Source organism: Triturus cristatus, chromosome 1_2 (genome assembly GCF_964204655.1).
Source record: "Triturus cristatus chromosome 1_2, aTriCri1.1, whole genome shotgun sequence".
Taxonomy (NCBI): domain Eukaryota; kingdom Metazoa; phylum Chordata; class Amphibia; order Caudata; family Salamandridae; genus Triturus; species Triturus cristatus.
In genome coordinates, this window is record NC_140580.1 from 193962121 (window position 1) to 193982047 (window position 19927).

Sequence of the window (19927 nt, forward strand, 5' to 3'; positions counted from 1 at the left end):
GTGTTGTAGGAGTATTCACTGCCGGTAGTAGCTCACCTTATGTTTGGATCATGGTGTGCCAGAACCAGGAAGGTGGCCTGTAGAATTGCCTTAAAATACCTGGGAGAAACGGAACGAGAAAAGTGTGAGCCGTTGCGTAGGAAGCATCAAGTGTCAAAGGAAAGAGGATGCGGGAGGCGGGGTACCTTGGAAAAAGGTGTTTGGCCGTTGTCTGACGAAAAAGGATCAATTCCTGGTGTACAGCTGGGCAGGACGTCAGCCGGAGTTACAAGGACAGTTTAACAGCAGACAATGGCTGTTGGTGTATATGGAGCTGTGAAGACGGAATAGGGTGTTAGATAAAGGATACCAAGGCCATGGAAACTACCAGGTATTTAGAATGATTGGTATGGGGCTTACCTCAATCGAGTCTCATTGAACCAGGGCGGAGGGCCGTCCGGTCTTACATTCCTTGGGGCGTAATAGCTGGAACAGATGGGAGAGCCTGCCATGTTGTATATGTAGGGGCAGCAGCCACCAGACATACGTGAAAATGAACGAAGGACTATGCACTCTAGGTCCGTGCAGGCGTCGGTGGGGGCCATTTTGGAGAGGGATGCTGGATTACCGGACATATTGGAGAGGTGAAAAGGAGTGACAGTAGTTGACGCTAAGTGCTAACTAGAAAGGAAGGCCGTCTCAGGTGCAGAGGTGGCTGTGTGATTAGTTCTTAGGTGTCAGAGAACATGTGTGGTATGTCAACTTATATGCAAAGGGAAAGATTTTGGTGCTTAAAGTGAGCATACCTAGTCAAAACTTCTATTGATATTATCTTTACTCATTTTTACAATTCAAAAGCAGTGTGTATCAAGCAAACGAACAAGGTTAGATTCATATTTTGTCGTGGTCGGTGGCGGAAAAAACTGGATTGAGTTATGTTCAATTTTTAAAAAAAAGAGAGAAGAATATTTGTAGCTTAAAGCAAGGTTGTCCAGTCCTCTGTTCTGTTAAGTCCATTGCGTATTGAATCAAAGAGGATGATTGATTTTAATTCCTCTCGGTTCAGCAATTGAGCCATGTTGCCACCCCTTTGGGGCAATTTCAAGACTTTAAGAACTGTCCAGCGTATGTCATCCTCGTTGTGATTGGCATCAGAGAAATGGTCGACAAGGGGCGCATTTGGTGTCCTACATCGGATGCGACTTCTGTGTTGGCAGATCCTGGTCTTAACTCTTTGGGTTGTTTGTCCAATGTATACTTTCTGACATGGACAGTGGATGAGATAAATCACGTTGGATGTGTTACAGTTGGAAAGTGATTGGCAGTGTACTCTAATGTTGTTATATGTGAAGCTTTTACCCCCGATAGTAAACAAACAAACATTACAGCCCCCACACTTAGAATGCCCAACGATGGGGGAAAGACCCCAGGCAGCAACGAAAGTGGAAGTGTTGGAAGAGACAGGTAATGCAGCTCTGATCAAATGATCCTTCAAATTTTTACTCTTTTTGAAAGCGAATAAGGGTTTGTCAATGTTGAGACTACCTGCATTCAGAATGGGCCAATGGTGCAATATCATTTTCCTCAGTTTTTTGGCACCTCCTGCTTCAGCTTCCATCACTGCAGACTGCTGGACCTAGAGGCAGGTGAGAACCATTAGCCCACAGTGTTACGGCTCTCCCAGCGCAAGCCACACTCACCGACAAGTCCTTGCTCCCTCATTGCCTCATTGCGTGCTTCCTGAGACATGAGCAAGCCTGACAATTTCTTTTTTTTTTTTTTAATTTTTTTATTAGGCAGCTACCATATGTACCATATACATAAAACAAATTTTCCGTACTAATACATTTGGGAAGTAGAAATGAAATCTTTGCTATGGGATAGAAAGAAGAGTATACATAGAGAAAGGGAAAAATAAAATACAATAAAATAAAGTACAAAAGTACAAAATTCCGTGGCTGGGTAAAACACAAGTGAATATTGCGTAGCAAATGATCAAGACACCAGAGAACAAAACAGGAGAATATATCCTAAAACCTGTCTTTCCAAGAGATGATTGGCATCCAAATTAGGGCGCCTCGCTGTCTAGCCTTCACACCTTTAGCTGAGTAGATTGCCATTTCTTGATTAGCAATTCCCAAGAAGCGGGTTAGCCAGATTTGGAAATTAGAGGGGTCTGTGTCTTTCCATTTAGTAGCCAATATTAGTCTGTATACTGCCATGCCTAAGAACAAACATGCCTCTTCCTCTTTGCTATGGCCAAGAGTATTATCATAGCCTAACATACATAGGGTAGGAGACATTTGAACATTATGGCCAAAAACCTCATCCCAAAACTCTGATGTTTTATCTTTAAGAGTCATCAATTTGTTACATTCCGAAAACATATGTAATAAATGAGCCGGGCCTAGCCCACACCGAGGGCATTTATCATCTGTTCGTTTCCCCCATGAAAACAATTTTGCCGGAGTAAAATATAAATTGTATATAGTCTTATAGAGTTGTGATTTCAAAGTTGTTGTTAAAAAAAGATTTCCAGCAAGAAAGAGGATCTTATCTAAATCCACATTTGGATTATTTAGTTTGAGTGCCCAGCGTGCTTCCGTTCTTTCCAGATCATCCTGATGTTGTTCCAACAATAGTCGATATAATATACTTATCCTAGATTCTTTCTTTCCCGCAGCAAATTCGAGAATAGAAACTTTCCTCATGGAAATATGAGAAAGCTTCGTAGAAAGAATAGAGTTGATTAGGATATATTTAAAAAAATCTGAAGCTGGGATGTTATAGTTAGTTTGAAGGTTAGAAAATCTCATATTGGCCGGTGCGTCTAAGAAATCTCCCACTGATAACAACCCAAGGGCCTCCCATCTTTTAGCAATATCATCATTGATTTGTCTGGAGAAAAGGAAAGAGTGCCATAAAGGTGTATATCTATTAATTTTAGAGATATCAAAATGTTTACTAATTTTCCTCCAGACCCTCCAAGCATTGTCTATGATTTTGAATTTAACCTTCTTATAGTATGATGGTTCAATTTGTCGAAGCAGTAGCCCTTTTGCTTTCTCTCCTACAGCTAGCTCGTATATTGAAGGGATACGTATAACAGCCGTGTTAAAGTATGGAGGACTTATGTTAAGTAAGGGAAACATCCCTTGGAGAAGGCTAGTCCAAAAATATAGACTTATATTTGGAAGCCCTAATCCTCCTCTCTCCTGCGGAAGAGATAAAAATTTTGAGGATCTCCTGATTTTGCCATAGCCCCAAACAAACTTAGAGATTTGTGTTTCTAGAGTTTTGATCAGCTTGTCCTCAACAAGAATGGGGATTGCACGGAATAGATACAATATCCTTGGGAAAATATTCATTTTAACAAAGTTAGTCCTACCTATAATTGAAAGATTGAGGCTGTTAACCCGGAGTAGGTCCTTTTTAATGTTTACGAGCATGGGATCGTAATTTAATTTGTTGATTTTTTCAATCTGTGGAGAAATATAAACACCCAGATAGACTGCATTAGTTGCTTTTCGAGAGTCGTTGAATAAAGTGTTCTTAGTGCAAATAACCACAGTTTTCCCACTATTCAGTGAATATCCAGACAAAGCCCCGAAAGCCCTAGTTATTTTCTCAATTTCTTTTATTGCTTCATAAGGGTAAGGTGTCACAACCGCCACGTCGTCGGCATACGCCAATATCTTAGTTTCATAAATACCGGTTGTGATTGGTTTTATAAGAGTACTTGCCAATAGTTTCTCAATCAGGGGGTTTATATATAGTGCGAACAATATCGGCGAGCAGGGGCAACCCTGTCTTGTCCCCCTTTGGATTTTAAAAGAACTCGATTCTAGACCCATCGTCAGGACTTTCGCAGTCGGTTCCTGATACATTGCTTTGATTGCCTTAATGTATCCAGGCCCAAAGTTGTTAAGACTCAGTATTGCCCATAAGTATCTCCAAGATACTCGGTCAAAGGCCTTCTCGGCGTCAAGGAGGATCATGGACATCTGGCCCCCCGTCGCAGCCATGATGTCGAATAATGAAATAACCCTGCGGGTATGATCTGTGGTTCCCTTATGGGGGATAAATCCGTGCTGCCACGGGGAGACCAGGTGTTCCACCACCCTCCTGAGCCGATTGGCCAAGACCTTTGCATACATTTTTGCATCTGAATTAATTAGGGAGATAGGGCGATACGAAGTAGGATATTCCGAAGGCTTGCCCTTTTTGAGAAAGATCATTATGTTGGTCTCTCTCCAAGACACAGGCGTATTTCCATTCGCCTGTATCCCTATGCAAAGATCTAGCAGATAAGGTAAGATTACTGACCCCAGTATTTTGTATAGATCTATGGGAATCTTGTCGGGGCCCGCAGCCTTACCAGCTGCAAGATCCATTACTGCGGATTGTACCTCTGCGAGGGTAATGTCCTTATCCAATTCTTCTTTATTATTTACATCAAGGATATTGCTCCCTCCCCAATCATGTAGTAAATATTGCAAATTGTCTGGGTCGAGTGAGTCTCCGTTTTTATAAAGGTCTTCATAGTACCCCTTAAACACGTCTAATATTTTCGCGGGTTCACTATATGTCATACCATTTGCATGAATAGTTTTTATTTTATGAAACAACTGTTTTTGTCTAGTACGAAGAGCTAGTTGTTTTCCCACCCTCTCCCCATCCTCATATAATTTATTTCGATTAGCCTGAAAAATTTCCGCAGCTTTCTGGTTAAGCTTACTATTAATTTCCGTTTTCAAAATTATCAGTTTTCGTAATGTTGCTTGGCTATTCTCGCCATTCATTATAGTAATTATATGTTCATGCTCTGCGTTAGCTAATTCTGACATCTGCTGCTGGTAAGCCTGACAATTTCTATCTGCGGCCAAATCGCATACTCCGTTCACACATGAGGGCCATGAAATACGCATAGCGGCAGACTTCTCCAGAGAAACCAATGACCGCCACGAGGCGTTTCTCTCCCCCGGCCCCCCTTCATCAACTGGATATTAAATAAGGACTCTTCGAACCCGCTTGATTCTGGATCACTGTGGATGATACCTCGAAGGAATTATTCAATCTGGAAGACCTGTACCTTTTCCGCAATAGACTCTCTACACAAGAAATGCACACTACCTCTTCCACAGCCAAGACTGCTCACCACTCAGCCCCCTTACCTGCCACCTCTGGCGGACTCTGACGAAATGACAATGGGTCCCGTTATCAGGGAAGGGACCCTGATACAGTGATCTTATGGCAACAGAGTGCAGGCTGATCAAGCAGTGGCAGTTGTCACTCAACAACATGCTACACCAGCGGGTCAGTAACAAGGGGCGACACTAAGGCATCCTTCCCTCCTCCTGACTCTCTTACCCCCCTGCAGGCCCAGCTCTGCCCACCTCTTAGTAATAGCACTCTGAGCTGCTTCCCTCAGACCTCTTAACCTATCCCTCTATCTCTGGGATCCTATGGCTTGGTAGGGCTTGGGAACCATTAACTTCTCCCTCCCCCAGCCTTTTGGCTGTTTGTAGCCCCCTTACTGGAGGCCTAGGAATGTCCCCTTTTGCATTCCTCCGCTCTGCGAACTCTGCAGACACTCTATAACCCCATCCATCCATACTCACCCTTGTTTGTTCACCACTTAAACTGCCCTGCCTCCCTGAAGGGGACCTCTCGACATGCTTCCTTCGCAAGTCTAGACCCACGGTACACAGAACAGTGTTCCCTGCGCTGCGCTTTCCAGCAGCAGCTTCTACTGATTCTTTCCCTTTCTACCTCCTCCTTCCACCCTTCCATTATGCGGGCATTAGGCATCGGTGAGCGAACTTCCACACTGACTGGTATGCTGGAGAATCCTTCCCTGCATGTCTGGTATTCTGCCCGCCCTTCTCCCTCCTTTCCTCCTTTTTGTCCCTCTCCTCACCCTGCTCACCTGCGAGGTGCTACATCCTCTTTGTCTCCATCCCTCCTTCTCCCACCATTTACTGTTACCACCCGCTTTCACCCTCCCCCATCTTTTTACCTTGGTCTGCCCCCGCTCTTTCTTCCTCATCGTGGCCCACCACTGATTGTGTTGCTTCACCATATACTTTACCTTCTATGCTCCTAAACTCACTCTTGCACCATCCCTACCCCTTTCCACACCTGGATACCTAGGTCCACACAATGACCCAGCGTAGCTGCGGGATACCGGATTGCCCATGCCCACCCCTGTTATGTACGGCTCTCATCCACTTTGGTGCCGATCACGATCCGGTAAAAACCGGGTACGAACCGTCGGACGGAGCATAATCTCCGTCCGACGCGTACCCGGTCGTCAATTTTTACAAACAAGGAATTACGATTCGCACGGGTACACCAGTACCGTACGAATCGTAAAAAAGCCCGACCGACCCAAAAAAACCTACCAATGCGATCCGGAAAAGCGCCGACCTGACGTCGGGACGCTCGCAGCCAGCCATTCACGACCCAGGAATCACGATTCGCACCGACGTCACCCCGCACGGTGAATATTTTGCGGCAGCCAAAAACTGCCGGGAAATCAGGACGACGCGAACAAGGACCACCAGTACGCGACGGACAGACGACGACGCGAACAAGGAGGACCAGTACGCGACGGACACACAGGACCACGCGACCAAGGAGGACCCGTACGCGACAGGACGACGCGATCAAGGAGGACCCGTACGCGACAGGACGACGCGATCAAGGAGTACCAGTACGCGACGGACAGACATGGACCCGAACCTACGAGTCATCCCTGCCCTCATAGCAGTCCACCTCCTCTACAGGTTACGACGCAGACGCCGCAGAAGGTCAGAATAACTAAGGGAAGGGGGAAAGTGGGGTGGGGTGGGGCTGGCAGGACCAGGGCAGGCCACAAAACAACCACATAAGTCACACACCACACATGGCCTGGACATACCTGACTCCCATGCCCTGGTCACCACGAGGGGGTGGGGGCGTGTCCTGATAAGCCAGCGACCGCCACAACGGAAGTCCGTCACCACGCGAACCGGCAACACAACCAGACAGGTACGTCCCGTACCCACGCCTGAAGAGCGTGGGTACGAGTCGGACCACGCCCACACACGTCACCCCAACAATGGCGGGACGGATCGCAACCACGTGGCAAAGGCCTGGGTACGGGCCGCACAAGCATCACATAGCGTGGGGACGGATATGTACGGACCCTACCCCCACCCCGTATGCAAGGAGCGCACCCCCCACCCCAACAGTGAAAGTACGACCCGTACCCCCACCCGCGTATGCATGGAGCGTACCCCCACCCCAACAGTGTAAGTACGACCCGTACCCTCACCCGCGTATGCATGGAGCGTACCCCCCCCACCCCAACAGTGTAAGTACGACCCGTACCCTCACCCGCGTATGCAAGGAGCGTACCCCCATCCCAACAGTGTAAGTACGACCCGTACCCCCACCCGCGTATGCATGGAGCGTACCCCCCAGCCCAACAGTGTAAGTACAACCCGTACCCCCACCCGCGTATGCATGGAGCGTACCCCCCATGCCAACAGTGTAAGTACGACTCGAACCCTCACCCGCGTATGCATGGAGCGTACCCTCCATGCCAACAGTGTAAGTACGACTCGAACACTCACCCGCGGACGTACGGACCGTACCCCCACCCCCACCAGTGTAAGTACGACTCCTACCCCCACCCGCAGACTCACGGACCGTACCCCCAGCCCAACAGTGTAAGTACGACCCGTACCCCCACCCGCGTATGCATGGAGCGTACCCCCCAGCCCAACAGTGTAAGTACGACCCATACCCTCACCCGCGTATGCAAGGAGCGTACCCCCCACCCCAACAGTGTAAGTACGACCCGTACCCCCACCCGGGTATGCATGGAGCGTACCCCCCAGCCCAACAGTGTAAGTATGACCCGTACCCTCACCCGCGTATGCAAGGAGCGTACCCCCCAGCCCAACAGTGTAAGTACGACCCGTACCCCCACCCGCGTATGCATGGAGCGTACCCCCCAGCCCAACAGTGTAAGTACGACCCGTACCCCCACCCGCGTATGCATGGAGCGTACCCCCCATGCCAACAGTGTAAGTACGACTCGAACCCTCACCCGCGGACGTACGGACCGTACCCCCACCCCCACCAGTGTAAGTACGACTCCTAACCCCACCCGCGGACTCACGGACCGTACCCCCACCCCAACAGTGTAAGTACGACCCGTACCCTCACCCGCATATGCATGGAGCGTACCCCCACCACACCAGTGTAAGTAGACTCGTACCCTCACCTCGAATGCATTGAGCGTACCCCCACCGTGTATGTTCCAAGCGTACATATCCTGAAATCGGAGGTGTGTGTGCAGAGTCCACCCAGCAGTGCCCTGAGACAGGAGGGGTGGGTGTGGAGTCCTCCCAGCAGTGCCCTGAGATAGGAGGGGTGGGTGCCTATCACTAACAGCAGTGCCCTGAGGCAGGAGGGGTGGGTGCCTATCACTCCCAGCAGTGCCCTGAGACAGGAGGGGTGGGTGCCTATCACTAACAGCAGTGCCCTGAGACAGGAGGGGTGGGTGCCTATCACTCCCAGCAGTGCCCTGAGACAGGAGGGGTGGGTGTGGAGTCCTCCCAGCAGTGCCCTGAGACAGGAGGGGTGGGTGTGGAGTCCTCCCAGCAGTGCCCTGAGACAGGAGGGGTGTGTGCAGAGTCCTCCCAGCAGTGCCCTGAGACAGGAGGGGTGGGTGCCTATCACTCCCAGCAGTGCCCTGAGACAGGAGGGGTGTAACACATGTGTGTGAGGCCAGAATTATCCACATGCATACTGGCTACAAGGGAACATGTCCCCATGAACTCATGTCAACAGACTCCACACACAAGTACAGTGATCACCAAGGATGCCACGATTGTTGCAGGTGGAGACATGGCCCTGCATGCATGCCAAAGTAGAAGGGCTCCATCACACACACAGCTCATGTAGACACAGCTCTGCGCTAAACATTGGGAACACCCTGCAGGGAAGAAAGCTGGGTACACAGAGGAAGGAATACACCCTGGGACAAGTGCACCATGCAGTAACTGCTTACATGAACAAAGAAAGTTAGCCAACACCTTGTGATGGCACACAGATCCCAGGGTCCCACCAATGAGCAGTACACTACTACATATCCCACACACCCAAACCCTTACACACCACCCAAAACCATATAGCAGCCCCACCAACACCAAAACCAGCATAGCAGTAGTGTGATAATGAAAACAAAATTAAGCTTTATTCAGCATGAGCACAATGTCCGTGGATCGCAGGCAGTTCAATCTTCACAAAGCCCATAGGGCAGTCAATGATTCTCAGCTGGATGGGGGACACAGTGGGATGCGTGTCCCCTACCTTGCCTGCACAGTCAAATGGCATCGTCTTCCACACTGGTGAGGGCATCAGGGGGGGGGAAGCAACAGGCACCGCAGGGATATCAGGGCAAAGGGGCGGCGTTGTGGGTGCAGGGATGGAGGACTCCACCACAGGGGGTGGGTCAGTGCCAAAGGCGGAGGCCAGGATGGCACTACACACCTTTGCAAGGTCCTCCAGGGAGTCCCCTGCACCCGAAGGGACCTCAGGCCCCAAGGAGGGGGGGGGGTCAGAGGGATGGGTCGCAGCGCCACCGGAGGAGGGTGGAGACAGGGGGGGAGACACAACCACCCTGACCGGGGACCTCCTTGACCGCTTGCGTGGTGGTGTAACTGTGGGGCTCAGGGACAGAGCGGCCATGAAGGAGTCCTTGGGGGAGATGTGGCCAGGAGAGCTGAGGGGAGGGGATTTGGAGGGAGTGGACTGGGTGGAATGCGGACTCCCACTATGGCTGCGTGTCACACGTTTGCCCCCCGACCCAGTGGGTGTGCCTACCTCACCCTGTGTGTGCGTGTCAGGAGGAGTGCGGTGGACCTTCCCTGCTGGTGTGGTGCCCGTGTCCGTTGATGTGGGTGCATGCCGACGTCTGGGTGTACGTGGGACAGGCATGGGAGTGGGAAGTGTGGATGGGGCAGGGGTAGGTGGGGGGAGGTCGCGCTGCAGGAGACCCACTGCTGCAGTCAGTGTGGAGTCTATGGACCTCAGCAAGTTGCGTTGGTCAGCCTGCGATGAATGAATGCCCTCCAAGAAAGCCTCGATGTTGGTGAGGGTTTTGCCGTGGGCATGGAGGACATTAAGGATCGCAGCCTGACCAACCTGCAGTTGCCGCTGGATGTCCACAGACTCTGCATTGGCGGCAGCAGTGGAGACAGGGGCAGGGGGTGCGGTGCCTGGCAGGAAGGAGACATGCTGTGACCGGGCACGCTGGGAAGGGACATGAGCAAGTGGGAGGCGGCTGGTGGGAACTGAGGGGGCGGTGCGAGGTGTTGTTCCGCTGTCAGCTGCTGGTGCAGCCACCGCCCACTCGGAGACATCCTCCTCGGACCTGTCAGCTTCGTATTCTGACGTGCCAGTCGACAGGTCCTCGGCCGCACTATCCTCCACCTCTGTCCCACTCGATATGCCAGCCCCGATGTCACGGCTGGCACTGGTGCTCGGTCCCTCCGCCTTGCCTGTGTCCATGTCTCCCTCTGTGTCCCCCGACGATGCTGTGGGCAGGGTGGAGAGACAGAAATTAATCAGACAGCTGTACACATCAGTCACATGAGTCCAATCGACATAGGTAACACTGCATAGCCTGAAAAGGAAGATCCCTAACATCTACTAAACAAGGTACCGATGTAGGGCATGAAACACACAGTTGGTTGAGCCACCATGCCACTGAAATACCATGGAGAGCATGAGACAATAGCTAAACACAGGAAACGGAGTCTGACATAGCACCCAGGCCCTGGGGACAATCCAGCACTGCATCTGCACCACACAGCGTTGGTGAAAATACCGATGACCTGGGACCATATCCATGAACTTGAGACACATGCTGCATAGGTAATGCTGAAAACATGCACAACATGACTCGGTCACTGCACATTGCGTGTGTGTCCAGACACATCACACACTGCCCAGACCCAGCAAGTAGAAATCAGGATTTGACACATAGGCATTGCCCACCCCAACAAGACCCTACACGAGGCAAATTGTTGAGACACAGGTGGCACCAACATCTCATAGTCTGGGTGATACACACAGGGGCAGGCAAAAAGCAAGATTGGACGCCAAACAGCCAAGGTGCGCCTGTACAAATAATGAGGTACCAGTGCCCATCCTCAGATGAGTATAACAAGACACACAGGCACTGCCAACTGTGAGTATGAAGAAGGACAATCAGGTCAGGCTGCACAGTGGACACCTGTACAAAATAGCACGTCTATATACATGGTGACAGGGGACAATGGCACAGAGCACAACCTACGCTGTAGACACTGAGATTGTCCACGTTTATGATGACACATACACCACTGAGGAAAAGGTGCCCCAGGGGACAGTAGTGGGCACGCAACTACATGCTACTGAATGGTAATGACTGCAATACACGTCACCATCCCTGCACTATGTGTATCGCACACTCATGCACATCATGTCACAGGCCACTACATAGGACATGCGCGCTGTAAGGCATGACACATGAGAGACCAACTCCCATGTCTGGAGTCAGCATCAGTGCCAACTGACATGGAACCCACATGCAGTGAACTTGACAGTGCACAGGCAAGGTCCCACAACCTGTTACACACCACCCCCACACATGATGCTACAGTCATTGTTCTCGTGGACAAAGCGCCAGCCTACATTACCTTGTGAAGGAGTGACTACACACAGACCAGGGAACACATTGCAAGGAGGGGAAGGGTGGCAGGGGCGCAGCGCTATACTGGGGCAAACAGGATCTGCACAGCACCTTTAAACCCTGCCAGTGAATTCATGCTACTGTGCCCTTACAAATGCCGGTGACACACAACAAACACACATGTACCTACCCCCTTCCGGCTGCTGCATCGCCTGTAAGCGCCTCTCCAGGTCTGGAAAGACCACCGGCAGCACACGCCTGTGGAGGTGGCTCAGACGGCGGCGGCCGCGGTTCTTGTGGCTCTCAGGTGAGTCCCCCAGCAGGAGCCGTGCAATCCTCCGCGTCCAGCACCGGATATCCTGCCAGCGTTTCCTCACCTGGGGCAGGCTCCGCCTCCGACCATCCACACCCCTCACGGCACTGACGGCGGTCAGCCAGATCTGCTCCTTGGCAGTGGCGCCTACCTGTGAGGAGGAACAAGTGACACCACATCAATACACCAGCCACATGTCACAGAGAGACATATGGGTACAAATTAGCTGGTTACAACAAGGCATGTCATGCAGCCAACGCATTGCACCTTTGTCATAGGGACATCATCCCCTGGTGAGGGAAAAAGCAGTACGTGCCACAGTGGGTACACAGGTGGAATGATGGCAATGTCACAATCAATGATCAAGGCTCACACTGTGCATCACACCCACCCCTCCTGTCTCAGGGCACTGCTGTGAGTGATAGGCCCCCACCCCTCCTGTCTCAGGGCACTGCTGTTAGTGATAGGCCCCCACCCCTCCTGTCTCAGGGCACTGCTGTGAGTGATAGGCCCCCACCCCTCCTGTCTCAGGGCACTGCTGGGAGGACTCTGCACACACCCCTCCTGTCTCAGGGCACTGCTGTGAGTGATAGGCCCCCACCCCTCCTGTCTCAGGGCACTGCTGGGAGGACTCTGCACACACCCCTCCTGTCTCAGGGCACTGCTGTGAGTGATAGGCCCCCACCCCTCCTGTCTCAGGGCACTGCTGGGAGACATCAGGCACCACCCCCCTGGGACCCCCCCGACAGTACATGGCATGTGTGTTACACCTGGACACAATGGCAGAAGTCACAGTCACAACATAGGGACAGTCTGTGGCAGTGGCCTATGCACTCACCTGATACCCTGGTCGCCCATACAGCATGGAGTACTGTGGGAGGATCACATCCAGCAGAGCTATGTTCTCCTCCAGGGTGAATGGCTGTGTCCTCTCCACAGCCCTTGACATGGTTCCAGGGAATCAGTAGCAGCAGCTGGGTCGACGAATGCAAAGATGTGCAGGCAAGTACTCCCTCATGGGACCTGGCTGCCTTATATGTGCCCTTCTGCCCAGTCTCATGCACAGGAGTACAGAGTGATTGGTCACTCACATTTGCATCCTATGTTTCCACCAATCCCTTCAAACCTAGCAGTCTGTGGGTTCTCTATCGGTTTCATTCTCCTGCATGATGTCAGCCCCACAAACACATTGCAACAAAGTAGAATAATTCCAACTGACTTCTGCTGTGCACCTTCCAGAACAATTTCGAAATTTGAACTTGGTCTCCGTGACAACCAGCATGCATGTAGGCCTTAATACTTGTCCCCTATGTAATTTGGAGCATCACACACAGGTACGGTGCGTTTCGGGGCCCTAGGGCACCCCAAATGCATGGCAACGGCCCGTACATGCATGCCTAAATTCACTATCACTATGGGTCTGCACGCGTATGCGTACTCGTAGTGGTACGGGCCGTACACTCGCATGTACGCTCACTATCACTACGGGTATGCATACGCGTGCAGACCCATAGTGATAGTGAGCGTAGATGCGTGTGTACAGTCCGTACCACTACGGGTACGCATACGCGTGCAGACCCATAGTGATAGTGAGCGTAGATGCGTGTGTACGGTCCGTACCACTACGGGTACGCATACGCGTGCAGACCCATAGTGATAGTGAGCGTAGATGCGTGTGTACGGTCCGTACCACTACGGGTACGCATACGCGTGCAGACCCATAGTGATAGTGAGCGTAGATGCGTGTGTACGGTCCGTACCACTACGGGTACGCATACGCGTGCAGACCCATAGTGATAGGGCCGTACACACGCATCTACGCTCACTATCACTATGGGTCTGCACGCGTATGCGTACTCGTAGTGGTACGGACCGTACACACGCATCTACGCTCACTATCACTATGGGTCTGCACGCGTATGCGTACCCGTAGTGGTACGGACCGTACAAATGCCTGTACGCTCGCCATCACGATGGGTACACATACGGCAGCACTCCCACAGTGATTTGGGAACACACACAGGCCCTCTTAGCAGCAGTACGGCGGTTTTTACACATCACAGTGGTGATAGGCGACACACAGGTAGGAATAGGGCGGACATACTTGTCCATGGATGGACATACTTGTCCAGGAATGGACATCAAGGCATCGTCTGTGCATTACTACATGTGTGGGGCACAGGTGTGACAGGCTGTGATGTGGAACATGCCTCCTGAGTGGAGAAGGCACCAGATGTATGATGAGATGTGCATAGGTGTACTGTGTGACGGTGCAATGTGTGCCAGGCATGCCCTTGACTCCTTTGACATGTGTGCATGTCGTACTGCGCACTTGGGGTGAGCGTCACTGGCATGGCACGGACACCAACACACGGAAGTGTCCCATGATGCCCGGTACAGGGGTCATGACACATGACTTGTCACTACCCACAGTGCACAATGTGACTATGTCATTTATGTGTCCGGGATTTTCATCAGGTTGATGTTGTAGCACCCTCAAAAGCTGCAGCCGTTGCAGCAACCAACATGTGTCTGTGTGTAGATTGTCATTGCACACTGTTCCGCACACCATGCCACATGTGGTATCGGATGTGAGGTGCACATGTATGCATGGGACACGGAGTAGCGTGACAAGGCCATGTCAGCATCCTCACAAGGAATGTGTGGTGAGTCATGACATGTGCACCTTCATGGCAAGGTGTGTGGGCAGGCCTAGTGTAATGTCATGTGACCTGTGGCTCCGGTGTTCCGCAACCAGTCCCTGCAATCGGCATCCCACTTCTGCTGATGTGTGGGTGTATGTCACTCCTGTCTTGCGTCGGGCTGTTCACTTGCACTGGGACACAGCTATTCCCATGGCGTGGCATGGGGAGGTTCTCAATCTCCGTGTGTAGCTGGGTCTTGGAAGGAGTGTCACCTTGCATCCATACGTGTCCTGGGCATGTAGCACATACCTGACTCCCTATGTAGCATGTGTGTATTGCCAGATTTACATGTGCTCAGTAGACATGAGTTGTTGTCGTAGTGCACTCACTCTTCCTTGTCACTTCCAAATTACTGCAGAGAGCCGCCTCTTGCCCGACCAATTCCAGACTTGGCTGCCATGCAGGAGAATGACAGGATCCGGCTCTACCGCTTCACCCAACCGTTGATCCTGGAGCTGACGGCGAGACTGGCACCACACCTGCAACCGCAGCACAGGTATCCTACGGCACTGACACCCCAGCTGAAGGTAATGGCTGCCCTACATTTTCTTGCCACGGGTACCTTCCAAAATACCATAGCTCATGTTGGTGGCATGTCCCAGAGCATGTTCAGCGGTGTGCTGCATGATTTCTTGGAGGCCATGTTGATTCACCTGGATGACTTCATCAAGTTCCCAACCCCTGAACAGATGACTGAGGTCAAGCGTGGATTCTATGCCCTGGGAGGGATGCCCCATGTCATTGGGTCCATAGATGGGACACATGTAGGTTTGGTACCACCACACGCACGGGAGGTGGCGTACCGCAATCGGAAGCACTACCACTCCATCAATGCCCTTGTGGTGTGTCTGTCCAATATGGTGATTTCACATGTCTGTGCTCGTTTCCCAGGATCAGCACACGATGCCTACATCATGAGGCGTAGCGGGATGCCTGATATGATGATGCAGCTGCGCAACGAACGGGCATGTGTTGTTGGTGGGTACAGTCTGTCTGTCCTGTATTCTGTATAGCCGACCAGCACGACCGCTTCACCAGTTCTAACGATGTCCATGTGCTTCCCATGTAGGGGACGCTGGCTATCCCAACATGCCTTGGCTGCTGACACCTCTCCGCAACCCCATCACGCCGGCCCAGCTCCGCTATAACACCGCCCATGGCCGGACAAGGCGAGTGATAGAGAGGACGTTTGGCATGCTGAAGAGCCGATTCAGGTTCCTCCACAAGACCGGCGGCGCACTCCCATATGCCCCGGCGAAGGTCTGCAAGATCTTCATGGTCTGCTGCATGCTGCACAACATGGCAGTTGAAAGAGCTGTGCCACTCATCCTGAATCAACATGACGAGGACCATCCACCCGTGGAGGACGAAGGGCTTGGCAATGGGGCTAGTGATGTGGAGGATGTGGAGCCGCAAGAGGACATCCGGACTCGGCTCATACGCGACTTCTTTGCTTAGTGGTGAGTACCAGTGTCTGAGTGTGCACGCATTGGTCCCCGTGTGGCATGCGTTGTGATGTGTGTCTCCACCTGCATGTATGGCACGTGGGTCAGAGGTGTGTGTGGGTGTGTCACTGGAGTGATGGTGGCAGTGATGGTAGTATTTCCCCAGTCATAATTGTGACCTAGCATGTTGTCATCCATACATGTGTCGAGTAAATGCACATGCAAGTGGCTGTGCTTTTTGTGGCTGACTTCTTGTGTGTCTCTCTTCCCCAGGTACCTGCGCATGCCGTTTGCTGGTTGCATTGTTGTGGCACTGCTATTCCTCATGGACATGACATCGTGGGCTGACTCAGCGTTACAGGCACGGACACGTTTGGAAGTCTCCATGGGGTAAGGGATGCATCTGGGGTGTATTGGGTGTGGCAGTTGTTCACGATGTGTGCACACTGCCCCTGTCGGGGTTTGGTTCCTCTGCAGCCATGTCGCATCCCCATGGGACACGACATGCAGCTGTGTACACCTGAATAGATGGTCTGCCTGGTTGACAGTCATCAGTGATGGGATAGTGGATTGTGATGATGGCATCAATGTGTGTGACACTCCCCTCGGACACATACGGTTAGCATTGGCTTGACATGGTGTGGGACTTCCACATCAGCGGATCTATGGTGTATGGCAGGCTCTCCGTGTGCAGCTGTGGGTATTTAGCTGTTAGCCGACGCTTGTGTGCCAGTACCATGGCTATCACGCATTTGTGCTGCAGAAGGGGGGTGCCAGTGTTGGACCCACATGTCACTCCACATGATGTGTTCATGTGTACTTCGAGTTGCCTCTGCAAACCCGAATACATGACTAATAAAGGTGTCCCTATGCCTCCAAGGTGCCTCTTCTCAGTCAATGCTGGTGTGTTGGCACGGTGCATCCTGCATGTCTGGCATGGTATTCCCTGATTGTGGCTATGTGTCAATGTGTCGATTCGCAAGATGCAAGCTGTGTGTGTGGGCTGTGACTGTGTATTGGGCATGATGTCCATGACTGCGTGGGTATTGTGACATGTGCCATCCCCATGCATCCAACGTTGTCCAGGCCCCCATTCTCTGCATCCACCGGACTCAAGCTTGCAGGACATGGTTCTGCCACCTGTCTACACATACCTGGGTGCCACCCAGGACACTGGACTGGATCCCTGACCTCTGCGCATGACTGTTGGTGTACTCAATGTGTGTGTCAGCACGGTTGTTCGGCCACCCCCTCAGCTGGTTGTGCCCATCACGGGTGTGTATGGTGCTCCATGTCTGTCTTGCCTAATAAACTGTGACCCATGTGTCCTGTGCCAGACTCAGGCCCCAGGGTGTGGATGGTTGAAGAGAAAAGATGACTCAGGCATGTTTAGACTTTACAAGACACATGTTAGGTAATAATGCTACCAGCAGGCATATACTCTTCATAGTGTGATTTATTATTGGGGGGGGGGGGGGGACAAAGTGAGGGGCTTTCCGGGATTAGGGAATCCAAAGTTCAGTAGGGGAGTTGGTGTCCTTGCCATGGGAAATCCTCAGAGTCCATGCCACAGTCTTTGTCAACATTGGTCAGCCAGTGACCAGCAGGGCCATGTGGCAGAGAATGTCTCTTGATGCTGTGATGCTGTTGCTCCAGTGGGCCAGGTGCCAGGCCAGGTGTCCTGGGAGATGGTGATGTAGCAGCCACCCTCACGGTCCTTTCCGTGGACGACCCGGCCTCCTGCGGGGAAGCTCACCAGCAGGCCGTGACGACGTCTGGGATGCTCCGTCGGATGTTTCCTCCTCCTCCTCCTGATCCCTCCCTGTGGGTGGTGATGTTCTCCGCCTTCTGGCACAGGGAGGGTCGGCCATGGTGTCGGCCATCCGACGGAGTGTAGCGTGAATCCCCTGGAATGCCGTCACTTGCTCAGCCTGTCTGTCCTCCATCCTCCGTTGGTGTACCAGTAGACAGGCAATTAGCTCCGCATGTTGCTGGGCCTGCTGGGCCTTGATCCCCTCGAGGACGGACACAACCTGGGCCATGCCCGTGGTGTCCTGCCGGTATGAGTCCAGGATGTTACGGACATGGGAAAATACCGGATCCCCAGCCAACTGGTCAGGCTCGCGCCTCCGCCGTCCTCCACTCCCACCACCCCTGCCCACTTGCGCCTGGCCTGCACTTGTGGGCACATGGGGTCTCCGGGACCCCTGAGGGGTGGCATTGGCGTTGTCGCCTGCCTCCTCCTGGGTGCCCGGGACACCGTGTCCCTCCTGGCGAGCCTGGCTGCATTGTGGTGTTGGGGCAGGGATCCTGGGTGTCTCCTGGGATGTGGCAGGAGTGGGAGTGGTGGTTGGCACAGTTGTACCTGACGCAGGTGCTGCAGATGGTTGGACACCAGAGGGGCCAGGTCGGTCGGGGTCGTCCGCAGAGTGGTGAGAGTGGTCGCTGCCGGTGGGATCGGGCTCCTGCAGATCCGGGTCCTGTGAGTGTTCCCCCCCAGTGTTGGGGGTGCACCACGACGTTGACCTGTGTGTGAGAGAGACAATGTTAATTTTGGTCCATGGCACATTTCCTCTTGGAATTAGGATCTGTCTTGCATTCCACTCACAGTGCACTTGTGCATGGGTGTGTCCCTTGGCCACCACTTTGGCCCCTTTAACTATGTGTGGCACAGTCTTACTTGCTGCGTCAAGTGTGACTGCAGTCAGCAGTGGAGTGGGCAGGTGTGGCGAGCCATGCATTGGCGCCTTCCGTGTAGCACTGTACATGCGCACATGGAGTGGATCCACACACTTATATGATCCAGGTAGCTTTCCTTGTGCTCGTGTACAGGTTGTGACATGGCCCTGTGTTTTGCCATGGTGAAGAGGGGGGGTTCTGGCACTGCCCACCCTTGTCTACATGCACGCAGTCTACCTGCTGACGAGCAGACATTCACACACGCAACACGGCTGATTAGCTCTCCCTGTGTCTCGCTCCCTCTGTGTCCCCCTCTCCCTCCCTCCGTGTGTCAGCCTCCTCCCTCTGTCCGTCTCCCTCCCTCTCTGTCCCCCTCTCCCTCCCTCTGTCCCCCTCTCCCTCCCTCTCTGTCCCCCTCTCCCTCCCTCCGTGTGTCACCCTCTGTCACCTCGGCCCAGCTTCCTGGGCACACACTGTTAGCAGATCTTTGAGTGGCCCTTGGCTTGTTGATGTGAGTTTGTTTCTGATCTCCAGGCACCCATTGGGTGTGATGTGTGTCTGTGCGCTGCTGCTGTGGTGGTGTGTGCTGCCACTCTTTCACAATGTTGGCTGTTCATTAGCTGCTGTCATGTGCTAAACAGTGCCTTCACCCCCATGTGTTGATGCAAGGCGTCCGCCATTTGCTGGCAAGTCATTGCTGTGTTGGGACACACTGTTTGTCTGGCTGTGACCTAGGCCATATGGGTAGAGTGAATTGTTGTCTGCTTCTGAGTTGCACTATGTGCTTTTTTGGGCCCAGCCTCCCGCCATCCGGGTTACCGTGTCATGTGTTGTTGTCTTCTGTGGCCTGTGACTTGACATTGTCCAGCTGGGTGCATGGGGCATGGTGGCAGCAGTGGCATGTGCGTGCTCATGGAGTGTGGTTGAGTCATGCGATGGCTTGTGGTGGTTGCGTGCCTGTTAGTGATGTTGGTTGTGGATGCCGTTCCCCCCATGTGAGGTGCGTTGTTTGTGTACTCACCCGGGTCTCGGAGTCCTTCTAATCCTTCTACTGCCTCCACCGGCAGTATGGCCA